We start from the raw sequence: 12527 nt of genomic DNA, 5'->3' as shown, positions 1-12527 counted from the left end.
TGTTGATGTCAAAGTCATGCTTGTGACCATGTTCTGGTTATGCCCAAAGTCCTCTCTTTGTGTGTACTTGTTGTGTTTGCTATGAAAGCATCTATCACACTCACACACGGAGTCACATCCACTGTCGCACAAGCATCGTCACAGTCGATCAACGATCAATCACGAGTGTCACGCTTGTCGCTTGCACCATCGGTCAGTCATGTTCAACATGTATGTTGGGTTGGTTTGAGTCATCTCATCGTCAAGTCATGTTTGTGTGTGTTTGTATGATCACATTTGCATCTTTCACTCATTCACATACTTAGTCATTTTGCTGAATTTTTGACTACCAGAATTCCCTCTGATAGCCGAACCATCACCCTGCCATTGACTCGATCGACTGTCACCCAGAACAATGCAAAATCACCAAGCAAGTATTTTCAAACTGCGTTGCCCGCAAGCAATTCAATCAACCTTCATGCTGGCCACCCGAAGAGCTGGACCCAATAGCCACCCCGGGACTGACTCCCCTAAAAAATTGCATAGAGGCTACTGACCTTGCCCATTCTGCTGACTAAGGAAATTGTGCAAACAGGCCAGACAGACACCCTATGCCCGTCCCTGTCTCCCTCAGAAAATTACGCAGTTTCCCTAGTCAGTCCTCCTGACAGTCGACCGACTGCTCATCCAGAAAATTATGTAGTTTTCATGAGCATGCCTTTTGTTTCCCAGCAGTCCGCTTAGCTCAGTGCAGAGATGATCAGTAGGCCGGCCTCCCAGCCTCAGTGCAGTTTCTCTTGCCAGCAGCTCCCAACAATCGACTGATAGTTCCCTCCAAGAATTACGTACTTTCTGCTGCTAAACTCCCGACCGCTAACTGTCAGTTCCCCTTGGGAATTGCGTTGTTTCTGTTGCGAGTGACCCAGCAGCCAGCTACCAGTTCCCTCCAGGAATTGCACAGTTTTAGCTGCTAGGCTCCCGGTCAGTTCCTCCAAAAAACTGCGCAATTTCTACCTGATGATCCTCCATGCAGCCCGGCCTGTTCCTCCATAAAATTGTGCAACTTTTGTTGTCAAGCCCTTGCTGCCCACTCATTCCGAAACATGTGCAAATTCTATCTGCCTTGCCTTCCTGCAACCCAGAATATCCCTCCAAAAATTTGCGCAATTTTTCCTTCCAGCTGAGCCAGACTTCACAGACAGTCACTGTCAACTTAGATTGCCCATCTTCATCACCCAGTGACTCTTGTACAGTTTTCATCAGCAGTGCCCAAAGCCATCATCCTACCTTGCAGCCTTGCTGCCTCTCCTGGTCACCTGCATCCGAAATGATCATGTTTCATGGTACACTAGGAGGTTTTGGATTTGATATCGTCTTGTCATGAGTGACTGTAGGTACAAGTACACCAACAAACATGGCGTGACAAGGAATGGGATGAACGAAGGGAGCACATGCAGAAGTACAAGTTCACCGACGGATGAATGAACAATGCATGCAAAGAGATGTGCTCGCAAATGGATGATCATGCAAAGATGTGTTCACAAACGGACGTATGAGCAAACATGCAAGATGTTCTCACGGACGAACGAATGAACAAACATGCACCTTTCACAAATAGATGAGCCTGTCAAGCCTTCCAATATACAAGCAAGAAGCAGCGTGCCAAAGCAACATCAAGTGAACCAACGACCATCAAAGACTCTGTGCACTTTGCCATGTGGAGGTGAAGTTGTAACACACCATGAAGACATCCATCACCCAGCAGCACTGCAGCTTGACATGCACTCTAGCAGTAGCACGAATGTACCAGCACTGTCATGTCGAGTTGTGTCATGAGTCATGTTGTCCAAATCTCTATTGTGGGCCATGTTGTCAATCAATGTAATGTAACGTGTAAGTCCAAGAGACCCACCTGTTGTACAAGGAGTCATGTAAAGTCTAAAATTCATGGAAGTCAAATAGTCATGAAGATATTCGAACAGCCACAAGGATCAGTTTCACCCTTTGCTATAAATACCCCCTCATTTGTACATTCAAAGGACTTTTCACCTCAGCTCCTCCCACATAGCCAAGAGAGTTTGTTATCTTTCCTTTGAGGGTAAGCAGTGGCTCCAACACCCCTCACACGGGGGGTTAGTGATGTATGGTGTAATGATGTGTCTTGGAACTTTTGCTTAATTCAAAATCTTACTAACAGGCCAGCACGTTTTCACACATGTATTGTATCTGTTGTAAGACTAATCTTTAACACTTGTAATGCATGTTGCTTGAACCTATGTTTAACACTTGAACTAATTCACTTGTTGTAATACACATATGTTAATGAAAATGTGTTGTATATGTTGTTAATGTTGTCTCGCCCATGTAGACTACTCTCCCAGACATCAGATAGACCTTTCACATAAAACTTGTTATAACAACTGTTGCACTCGAGCAGATTAATCCGTCAAGTGTTATGTGTGTTATCTTCCCTTGTGTATTGTGACTTCAGCATTCGTGTGGACTGTTCTACCGAAAGTTGTGCATGTCCTGTTGTGTTGTGTGTTCCTAGCAAATTTGGGACTTCTCCCAACCGACTTGGGGCTCACTCTCACCCTCTCTCCCTCAATAGTGAAAGAACCATTGACACAAGTAACACTTACACTCATTAGGCACGTGAACCTCACTTCTCAAAGACAAAGCAGACAACTCTCTTGTTCTGACAAGCAAGAGTTGAGGCAAATCCTTAAGATAATGGCAACCAGGCCATCATATCAAATGGGACTCCTACACCAAACCGTGTGAGGTCTAGTTGGGACTTCATACCAGGGTGATCCCCTGAATGTTGGCAGGTCCAACACGTCACCTAATGCTATCTCTTTGGTTACTGCAAAACAATGCAATAAGCTCATTTCCAAAACTTAGAAATTTGTTTTCCTGATGATATGCCCTCAGGGAATGAAGAAGACAGTGGCCACAACCTCCAGACTGGGCCCCTTTGCATGAAAACAGCAGATCAACAAGGTCATGGAGGAGAAGGAGGACATCATCACCTCCCCCGTAGGGGTGCCTCTTCACTTTCAGGTCAAGTACACCATCGATATAACCCCAGGTGCGTCATTTCCCAAAGGACCAATCTATTAGCACTTTGTTCTAGAGAATAACGAAATCAAGAGGCGGATTCAGGAGCTGTTGCAGAAAGGTCACATATGGTCGAGTTCATCCCCCTTTGGGAGCCCGATCGAGTTGGTACAGAAGAAGGATGGGACTTGTAGACTCGGTATTGACTATTGGGTGCTAAACAAGGTCACTATCCGAAATAGGTACCCGATCCCACAGATTGATGACCTTCTAGACCAACTCAAGGGGGGGAATATTTCAGTAAGATCGAATTGAAGTCTAGATATCACCAGGTACCAATCAAACCCTCCGATGTGTGGAAGACTGCCTTCAAAGCTAAGGAGGGTCTTTTCGAATGGTTGATTATGCCTTTCGGGTTGACGAATACTCCTGCAACCTTCCTGAGGCTAATGGATGACATCTTGTTTCCATTCACCAACTCATTTGTAGTGGTATACTTGGATGACATCCTGATCTTCAGCCAGAGTTGGTAAGAGCACCTCCACCACATCCAATAGGTTCTCCAAACACTGCGGCAACACAAGTTGTGTGTCAATTTGGAGAAATGCACTTTTGGCATGACTGAGGTTCAGTGTCTGGGATACGTTATTGATGAACGGGGGTACATGTGAATCCAGCCAAGATCCAAGTCATTCGGGATTGGCCAGCCCCAACCATTCTGACAGAGCTCCGCAGCTTTCTAGGTCTTCCCAATTTCTACCGTAGGTTAGTGTTGGGGTTCTCTCATATCACTTGGCCCTTGAGTCAAGTCACCAAGGGAGGAGTGCAAGAAAAATTAGTTTGGTTTGAATCTCAACATAAGGCGTTCACATAGTTGAAACATCACCTCTGATCTACTCCAGTGCTCACATTACCAGACTTGCAACAACCATTTGAGATCGAGACAGATGCCTCTCACTATGCTATTGGGGCATTCCTTACTCAACAGTGGCATTCAGTGGCATATCACAATGAGACACTTTTAGACACAATATGGAAGTATCTGACTTATGACAAAGAGATGTATTCCATTGTGCAGGCATGCCTACAATTGAAGCATTACATTTTGGGGAAGGAAATAGTCATCCACACAGAACACCGACCCCTGCATGTCATATATATGTAAGGGAAATTACAGAATAATCGCCATCAGAATTGGTCTGCATACCTACAACAATTCCATTTGAATATCAAATACAAGAAGGGTAGCACCAATAATGGGTCAGACTACCTCAGTCAACCATCGATCATGGCGTTAACCACCATGCTCAACTCTTATGGGCACGAGACTTCTTATTGGCCAATTCTCTACAAAAGCGACCAATAATTTGGCTACACATACCAGATGCTCTTGGAGGGTCAGCAAGCCTGGGACACCTTTGTGTTCCTTCAAGCGAGCGTGCCAATATGATTTGGGAAGCGCACTACAGTTGGGTCGTTAGGCATTTTGAGGTCAAGAAAACAGTGGCATTACTACATAAGTATTTCTATTGGCCAAATCTTTGACACGATATCGGGAAGTACATTAGATCCTGCACTGCCTGCGCCATTGCTAAATCGACCATCAAGAAGAAAGGCCTTTATATTCCACTACCTATCCCTAGTCGACCTTGGGAATCCATCTCCATGGTTTACATGATGGGACTTCCTTCTACTGAGCATGGCAATGACTGTGTTTTTGTGGTCGTCGACAGATTCTCGAAGATGGCCATTATGGAAAACTGCAAGAAGAATATCATAGCAGCCAATGCTAAACTCTTATTTGAACGAGTGTAGGTACACTTTTGGATCCCACAGCTTATCAACTCAGATCGGGATAGCAGGTTCCTTAGTACATTTTGGTCCATTATATGGTCGATGCTGGACAACAAGCTCACTAAGTCCACAACTTTCCATCCCCAAACTGATGGCTAGATACAGGTCATCAACGTGATCATCGTACACATTTTCGCATGTACAACTTAAAGCATCCATGCACATGGGATGAGAGCCTCCCCTATGTCTAGCATAGCTATAACTGGGCTCTCCACAACTCAACTAGCCACAACCCTTTTTAGGTGGGCTTGCGATTCTAGCTAGTATGTCCCTTTGATGTGGTCATACCATTTGTAGCTACTTAGGTAGATTCGGCTCATGTCCAGTCTAAAGCTCATAAGGAAAACAACTTCATTGAGCACATCCAACACATCTTCCAGCAGGTCCACAACATTTTGGATAAATCAAATTCCAAGTATAAGAAACGACATGATCAACATCGGGTGCCACACAAGTTTCAGATGGGCAACAAAGTCAGGTTGCATTTACAGAAGGAACGCCTTACCAGAGCCTATTGGAAACTCATACCACTCTGATATGGTCCTTACACCATTACCAAGGCTATAGGGGAGAATTAATTTTAGCTCAACATTCCCCCATTCGTTGGCCTGCACCTAGTGTTCAATGTGGACCGCCTTCAACCATACTTCCCACCATTGTTGGACACATCAGACGTGGCAAAACAACTCACACCTATAGAGTTAAATACAGACTGCATGGAACAAGCCACAATTGGTTAGATCATGGAAACATAGATCAATAACACCTGATAGTAAAGGATCCAACTATATCGAGTTGTCAAAGCAGGCTAACTCCTTCACCAGGGCAAGTAGCTCATTAGGGACCAAGTTTAGTAGAAGTTTCCTCATCTCATGGAGGAACTCAACGCAATGGGGAACATTTATTCCTAAGGGGGAAGGAATGATCTAGGTGGATATTTGTGGCCACCTTCCTACTTCACTTGGACCCCCACCATTGCTTCTTTCATTTTTTCAATTTCCTTAATTGTTACACAATTTACTATTTTTGGCAGTTTTTTGAGTCTTGAACTTTCGGAGCCGTTTTGAGACCATAAATGACGTTTTTTAGGAAAATCACCTAGCGAATATGAGCTTTCAGCTTGATATTTTCCATTATCAATAGAATTCCTCGAATAGATATTTCTAACAAGGTATCATGTGTGTTAAATGGAGATCGTATGCCAAAGTTACGACCCTGGGAAATCGATGTACCAATTTACCCCAACGGAGCCTATAGTTTGGCATTTCATCTCCTCGGGTTAGGTTCTTGGATGTTTGGGGTTTTCCATTGTATCTCAATAATAGATAGGCCTTCAAGTGTCACTGTAACACAATACAGAGGCATGTAGCCGCCACATCTCTTCTCAAAGATAAGCTACCATTGCCCGAGCTAGTTTATTTCCATTCTATATGTAAGCATATTTTAGTTCTTTGATATTAATGAAATGAAGTTTTATTTCTGTTGCATCTCTATGTTTATGGTTATATTTGTAATGTTTTTTGTTTCTATTTAAATTCAAATCATCATGGGTAGATAAAGATGACACAATCTTAGATAGTAGATTCTTGGACACTTCATATAGCATAGGTGATTCTAGTTATGGTTCTAACAGGCACTATGATCATCATCGTTGTCACCCTTATAGGAGGAGTGATAGGGGATAGTTTCCGGATGATTTTAAGAAAGCAAAGCCACTTACTTTGGATGGGGAGTTGAAGAAGCCTGAGGATGCAGACGCTTGGATACTTGGCAAGAATAAGTTCTTTGAACTGCATGAGTATACAAAGAATATGAAGACCAAAATAGCTATCTTCAGCCTCAAAGGGAAAGCAGATATCTAGTGGGAATATGTAAAACGGGTCAGAGACATTAGGACAGAGGAGTCGAGTTGGAATGAATTCAAGAGAATTTTCACAAAGAAGTACTTATGAGAGAGGTAATACGACAACAAAGCCAAGGAATTCTATGAGCTCAAAATGAGATCGATAACAGATGAGGAGTATACGACCAAGTTCCTAGAGCTATTGAGGTGTGTATCATATCTTAAAGATGAAAAGGCTAAAGTTCAGAGATTTGTCAATGGATTTCCATTAGAATTTAGAGATCGGATTGAGTATGTGTTGTGCTATACAACAACCCCCCATTTCATAAAATTTTTACTTTCAAAACTATAATATGAAATGGGTCCCTTTTAGATTAAATTGGTATCAACTTATCACTCCTCAAAAGGTCCGAAAAGAAATAAAACATTATAAACCTTTTGAGAAAACACATAATCGGTCTTATAATTAAAAAATGAATAATCCTTTATTATTGCGATAAAGTGATCGCAACATCGCATATCGCAATAACAAAGGATGCATGACAAAAGACCCATTGGTTTTCCCCGATGCGACAATGCACGAATAACTATCGGATATCGGGAAGGCAAGCGATCATAACAAAAGGCCCCTCTCTTTGCTCCAATGCGATATCACTATCGACGATCGGGAATGTAACATGCATGCATCTAAAAGCCCTCTTTTAAAAAAAACTCCCGATTTGAATTGGCTATATCGCTATCGGCGATCGGGGATTCCGAAAGGACACCAATATAACAACTTAAGCATTCCTCCAATCGCCGATTGCGATAAAGCTAGGCGCAACTTTCAAAAAGGATTGATAAGGCTGGGATATATTATGTTTAATTAGTATTAAAGGCCTTTCTCTTCCTGATAGTGATTCACTTACGCCCAACTGCCAAAACATCAAAGCCACGCTTAAATGAATTATTCGGCCAATAAACGATATGATGAGCATCTAAATGATTGACAGGTTTAAATGGCCATTTAATGGAACAGTAAGGTCAAAATCTCTTCAGAGATTGTATCCGCGGCCACCTTATGTTAATCCTCCATTATTCATTGATTAATATACCTCATTCATATTTGGTTTGCGCCACCTATTCTCTGCATTACGTTCAGTTTATCTCCTGTGCAGAGCTCCTCCGAAGCAGCAAATTCAGGCCAAATGGGGAAGAAGTCTAAGAAATCTGGAATGGCTTCAGCCTCCGCAGTAACAGGACAACACACTGCCGATCCGGACCAAGTAAAAAGGGATTAATCTCAGACACCACATGTCTTGGTCTCGGTAAAAGTACTCAGCAGAGCATCTATAATCTGGTTGAGGCCGAAGAGCCTCAGGTAACATCAGTACAAGCCACAGCAGACCCGACACGGAAGTCCGATGCAACCCTAAAGGATTTGGCCGATTCTTACATACACTGGATAGCGGCTCAAGAGCAAATTCTTCCATACACAGATGTGGTAAGATGGGAAATTGAGGAAATCCCAATTACAAACAGAACATTTTGCACTATCGACGGCAGAGTGTTCGGCTCGTTTCAACCCGATGATTTGAGACAAATGTATCATTTGCCCGCACCAGAGGAGAAGTATAACAAAGCGTTTCTGGAGAAGTTCAGAGATGAAAATGACATTGAATCAACACCTATACGGGATTGGAGACAAAACCCAGTGACACACAAGCATGAGTCCTCGGGTAAGTACTCTGTTCGATTCCTTGTGTTCTCCTTATTGTTATGCCGGAGTAATGATGTGTAGGATTTGGGGATTGCATGATTCCTCAAACTTCACTATAGAGATGGTACCTTTAATGGAAGCAGCATGCAATAGTGAAATAATGGATTGGGGGAATATATTATCTGATAAATTAGCAATAGCTGTTCTTGAATTCAGAAACAAATCTCGCGTTACTGAAAGGTTCGTTCCTCCATTTTACTTTAGTGCCTACGTCTTAGATACTCTCTGTTTTAACTCTAAATTTCCTGTGCTGGGGTGGAGATGGACTCCACAGGACTCCATGCCCATTCATATCTACCACCAGAAGTTGTGGAAAGCCCACTATAAACACCACCTATATCAAGTTTGCAACGGATTTATGTTACCCATTTACTATGCAATTTTTGACAAACCTGCTCCTAAGATTTCCTCACAAGCACAGATTGACTTGACAGCCTTAGGAAACTGGTTCGCAGAAGAAAAATTTACATATGTAAGAGTTCCGGCAGTCATGCCAGGCCTCATGTCCTCCCCTTGTATATACCTGACAAACTATTGGCTCGAGAGATAGCATATCAGCTTACATCCGAAGGAGTTACACAGACTCTAAGGAATAAAAAGAAGCAGGTCTGGCCTCCTTTTCCTCTAAGTTGTGGCGTTTATGCTCTGCATGACTACAAACATGCAGAGAAAGAAGCAGAAAAGATAAACACTGAACCTCGCCACTCTTCCTAACAGACGATTTGATCCAAACAAAGTCGCCTATAATGCACTCGAACAGGCAAAACTCACTAAATTTGAACATAAAGAAGATGAGTTTGATGACCTATTCTCCTCGGCTGAGTCATTATTTCAGGTTCAAACGCTAGCTAGAATGAGATATCACGACGACGGGTTAGTCGAATTTAACAGACTTAGAGAGCAGAGGTTGCAAACTTTGCCTCTAGATTTGTTAGCAACGGCCCCAATGACACAGTCAAGCGAGCCTGAACAGCGACTTACCAACGAACCTCCTGCTACATCAGAAATTGCAGGAGAAGTCCAAACAAGAGAGCAGGAGGAACTCCAGAGGAAAGAACATGAAGAAGCGCAAAGGAAAGAACAAGAGAGGATATGTGAAGAAGCGTGGAGGAAAGAGCAGGAGCAGAGCAGCACGGACGTGAATGTCGATGCCCAGATTGACCCAAATTTGCTCCAAGAATGGCAGCAATTCGATTCAATCATAAGCAATCTAGAAAGCTCAAAAGAAGCCGATACATCCAAAGTGGCTGATACACAGGATACAGCATCAAAAGAGGTTCCAAGTGGAACCAGCGGCCTACCCCCTACTACAGACATAGAAATAATTCCCAAAGATCCTTCGGATCAAATCATTTTGCAAGTGGAGGATATACCTCCATTGGATGTCTTTTACAGCCCAAAGCACAGGGCCGTAGTAAAGCGACAGCGGAAAAGGAGAAGGATTGATCAACCTTCCCTGTTCCCTGAACAAACAGTGACAGCCAACGTGGTTTGGAAGGAGGAGTTTGATCCTTCTGATGACCTAACAAAATTGTCCCAATATGCTAGAGCCTATTCGGCAGCCACCATGGACAAGGCATTAGAAGTGAGTAATTTGTTAAAAGAAAAGGACTAGGCAATCGCTTCGCTACAAGCACAGCTATCGGAGGCACAACAGAAAGCAGAACAATTAGAACAACAATTGTCCACGCAGCAACAGATAAATAATCAATTGAATAAGTAGTTGCATGAAGAGAAACAAAGGATCGATTTGAGTGCAATTCAAAAGAAGAAAGAGTTGTCGGAAGCATTAGCAAAATTGAAAGCAATGAATGAACAGATGGTAAAGACAAAAGATGAGCAAATTGCTCAATTATCAGGTCAAATAGAGAAGTTCAAGAATCTTCCGCAACCTGTCGAGTTCAGAGCAGAAGAACTACATATTAATAAGGCATTGGTAACACAAATAAGATTATTATGTCAGAAAATTGCTCAAGTGGAACCCCTGTGTGACATAACAACATCAATAATCAATAAATCAGTCGATGCTAGAATAGACTTAGAGCAGGCCGATGAGACCTTGACAAATTTTCTTGATTGGCAGGACACTGATGAGGGACAGGCAACTAATTTGCCAAAAATCTTAGAATCCCATAAAGAAATCCTATTTATGGAATGGCAGTCCCAGTTAATGAAGGCAGAGAGAGCAGTTTCTAGATGCAAATTAACCACAAGTAATTTGGTTGAATTAATTAATGATACTCTCTATTTATCTAATATGATCTCTCAATGTACACCAGGTAAATTACTATCGGCTAAAACATTGGAGCAATCATGTTATCAAGAGCTGGAAAAGAATGGGAGATTGATCGCAGGTATTAACAGTTTAACTTGGGACACCTATTGGTTGTTCCTAGTAAAACCATACAGCCAGAGAGCCACCCTCAAGTGCCTAACAGATGCAATCGGGTGTATCATTCCCGATATACAAGATGCCACCTATGTTGCTCAACTCAATTCTCGTCTCAGCCGCCCTCAAGAAGTGGAACCAATGCTAGCGATATGCCAACTCAGGTCGAAAGGCAAACAGCCAGAGTGATGAATCATGTTGCCGACTGCCAGATTGCTATGGGGAAGATATTCAAGATCAAGTTGTACCAATTAAGTAGCATTTTAATTTTGTAGTTTGTTAGTTTTAATCAAGTATTTATAGACCCTTTCAATGCATTGGAAAGGGTCGTAAGTTTTTGTATATGACTTAAACCTGAAGTTGCACTATTGTACTTCAGGTATATTTTTTTTATAAATACTGGGCCAATTATTCCAATTTTGATAACGAAGCTTTTATGTGGATGTGCACTACTGCCTTTATTTAAAAGTATTTCTGAGTCGGAAGAAGGAATTCGAATTGCGATTGATGTTGGGAATGATTTGCAGCTCATATGGTACTACTATCTATGTCTGAATTCATTCTTTCTATGTGAATTGTTATTTGATCACTCTTGCTATTATTGAATATATGCATGTGTTTTAACAACATTATTTATACTTTCCACTATTGGATGTTTACAGCATGCTTTTCTTCTAATCATACATGTATCAGTAATATAAAAAGATAAGTGTAACAATGTTTTATTAATTACTTTGTTCAACTATTTGAACAAAGCAATTATTATGTGAATGAATATCTATGTTTATTGAATAGAGTCATCTATATGCCTATTCATGAACAGAGATCATCAAGCGTTGCACTTAAGAATAGAAGCTTCCCGGGATAGAATAGTCATTTGTATTTTCACTTTTTAGATTAAGTCATCCATTCATTATCATTTATAAGAAAACCAATCACTCATCCATCCCCTTTTTATTCATTACTGGGAAACTGGTCCCATTATATCCAGTCGGAGCCACCATCCCAAATGGAAAAGGAGTTGTATTAAGGTCCGGACCGAGTGGTTATCCCCTGATGTTGATGCAACGATTTTCGGGGCATCAAAATTTTTGGCGCTAGAAGGAGGGCATGAACTGTGAATGGCGAGAAAAAACAAATCTACAGACCATTCTGAGAGTAAATCTCCCTCCACATCACCTCGTACTTCCCAATTGCATGCTGGTTCTCCAGTATCCAAGCGAGAAGAAGAGGAATCAACTACCACTGCTCAAACCCACAATACCCCAGAACGATTAAGTCCTAAGTCCCCTGAAGTTCAGTTAATCATCCATAAACTTCAAGGCTTCTTGATATCACCACAGAAATCTGAGGTATCTCAAAGCAGTGAGACTTCGCAATTCAATCTACCTCATCCTCTCACTAGACTTCAGAGCAGAAAGCTCGGTATCGAACCTACTGAGCTGCCCTTACCTAAAAGGAAAAGGGCAAAGAAGAACACTGAAGGATCTGACAGTGAATCATTTTCATCCACATCCTCCATCTCATCTTCCCCAGTGCGAAGTCAACCATCCACTCCCTCATTACATATTGTTGTTCATCAGGGATTAGGAACTTCAACATCCCAACCGACTCAATCCTCAATATCAATTCCTTCCCAAGCA

Source organism: Pinus tabuliformis, chromosome 1_2 (assembly GCF_031772625.1).
Source record: "Pinus tabuliformis cultivar Carrire ecotype Pingquan chromosome 1_2, CPIR1, whole genome shotgun sequence".
NCBI classification, from domain to species: Eukaryota; Viridiplantae; Streptophyta; class Pinopsida; order Pinales; family Pinaceae; genus Pinus; species Pinus tabuliformis.
Note: the sequence above shows the minus strand (reverse complement) of the source record.